This window comes from Schistocerca serialis, chromosome 5 (genome assembly GCF_023864345.2).
Source record: "Schistocerca serialis cubense isolate TAMUIC-IGC-003099 chromosome 5, iqSchSeri2.2, whole genome shotgun sequence".
NCBI classification, from domain to species: domain Eukaryota; kingdom Metazoa; phylum Arthropoda; class Insecta; order Orthoptera; family Acrididae; genus Schistocerca; species Schistocerca serialis.
The window spans coordinates 556,110,971-556,113,364 of NC_064642.1; the positions used below are offsets into that span (position 1 = coordinate 556,110,971).

General features: G+C 43.3%; 1 pseudogene; it reads left to right on the forward strand.

Annotated features, from left to right (window-relative positions):
- Nucleotides 1-274: 274 nt before the first annotated feature.
- Nucleotides 275-392, forward strand: LOC126483013 (5S ribosomal RNA; annotated as a pseudogene).
- Nucleotides 393-2,394: the final 2,002 nt, after the last annotated feature.

Genomic DNA, 2,394 nt, shown 5'->3' on the forward strand with positions numbered 1-2,394 from the left:
TTCAATCAGACAGTTAAAAACCAGAGATGACAGCTTGGAACTCAACAGCAAATTTCTGTAACTAACACTACCAACGTTTCACAGCACCTGAAAAGTGAAGTAGTAATTAAAAGTGACTAACTTTCAACAGGATGACAAATTAAGAAACCAGGTCATTTAACTTAAGAGCCTGACTCCAAATAATAACAGACAGGTACAAGCTCGACTAACATTTGCTTTGGCTGCTCCATTCTTTTTTTTTTTTAAAAAAAAAAAAACCATCAGTCGACAATGTGCCAACGGCCTTGCCACAGTGGTAACACCGGTTCCCCTCAGATCACCAAAGTTAAGCGCTGTCGGGCTGGGCTAGCAATTGGATGGGTGACCATCCCGTCTGGTGAGCGCTGTTGGCAAGCGGGATGCACTCAGCACTTTTAAGAGTAAACTGGGGAGCTACTGGATTGAGAAGTAGCGGCTCCGGTCTCGGAAACTGGTATACGACTGGGAGAGCGGTATGCTGACCACATGCCCCTCCATATCCGCATCCAGTGACGCCTATGAGCTGAGAATGACACGGCGGCCGGTCAGTCCCGTTGGGGCTTCATGGCCTGTTTGGGAGGAGTTTATTGGTTTAGTTTAGTCATCAATGTGGCCTTTGCAAGAAAATTTGGATGAAATACCTGGAACGTCAATTTACTGCAAGCAACCCACAAACATAAAACATAACTGTTCTCTCGCATCTTGCCGACAGAGGGTTCCTTGTGCAGACAGCGGGAGGCTATTTTGGCGTCGTGCGCGGGTCCATTGGAGAGACTTGGTCGGCAGTGCTTGGATTGTGTGGCGACTGATCGCGAGGTGACGCGAATGACGCGGAGTGTGGTGGCAGCGGCCAGAGCAGGCGGCTGTGGTCTGTTCAGTGTCGCTGTCACTTAAGGGGGAACGATAGGGTTACGGTCCAGGAAACTCGAAATCTTTTTATTAGGAATTTAGAATGAATAAACACTGAAGAATTACTCCCCAACATATTGTGCGCGAACTCCGAAAAGGTAACGATTCTGTGAGCGAGTTGTAAACTAAACACAAAACGCCATTCCACAACTCAATAGCGATGCCATCACCCCTATTCATACCTATTGGAGTAAACCTGATTTGCTGGAGTGTTGTTTTGGTGGTTTTACTCAAAATGTGAACGAAAGTTTTAGTAGTCTCATTTGGAGATACGCTCCAAAAAATAACATCAGACCGAAGCGAAATTGTCAATATTGCTTCGCTTCAAATTTGGCCATATGTCAATTCAGTGTAGGCCGTACTGCAGTAATGCACGTGGCAAATACCCTTCAAACTAAAATCAGCGATGAAATGCACCGATTCTGTGAAGATAGACACGCCAGTGGCGATGCGCTCAGCGACGATAAGGTCTTTGAGGACGAAAAGGAGGGCTTATTATGTCAAAGTAGCAGAAAGTGGCCATGAATTAGCTGTGGCGATAGTTATTATGGACCAGGCATCGATAATTTCCCTTGATTTTCAAGCTTTTTCGTTTTTTTATATGATAAATACTTGTCAAACTTCAAACGCGTTAAGCCGACCGAAGTGGCCGAGCGGTTCTAGGCGCTACATCTGGAACCGCGTGACCGCGACGGTCGCAGGTTCGAATCCTGCCTCGGGCATGGATGTGTGTGATGTCCTTAGGTTAGTTAGGTTTAAGTATTTCTAAGTTATAGGTGACCATAGTGCTCAGAGCTATTTGAACCATTTTTTTAAACGCATTTTTCTCAAAACAATGTCTTTCACCATGGTTTGTCCTTGCTCAAGCTACAATTTTCAATCGATTTTAATGATTTTTTGTCTCCCTTGAAGCAAATTGAATTTCTTCAGTTCATTGTAGCCGATTTTTTTATGTTCATATTTAGTATTCTTTCGGCCAAAAAAGAGGGGTCCAAAAATGTCCATTGTTTCAAATATCTATAATGTCGCCAAATTATTGTTATTATTATTATTATTATTTTGACATCCCTACGACGAACTAAAATTACATCCATAAGGATCAGCGTGATACGTTAATTTCATGTTCAGATAACCAAAGCCGGAGTTACTGCGACAACCGTCGATCTACCTCCTTTCAGAGCTGCCTCTAGAAGATCCCAAGTACAGAGTGAGGGCATTAATATTTTTCAATAAAAGATACCAAAAAAATCTACAGTGTATGCTTTATTCATTGCAGCAAGCCCCATTTGTCCACTACACTCCAGTACGGAGAAAAAAATCCTGAATTTGAGCAACATTTTCGTCTCCACCCTGTCGTTCCTCCTTAAGGCAGAGCCACAAGCGCAGAGAAACCATCGCAAAAACGAAATTCTATAGGCTAGCAGCGGGAGTTCAATCACTGAGGATAACAATGTAATCAAATAATCT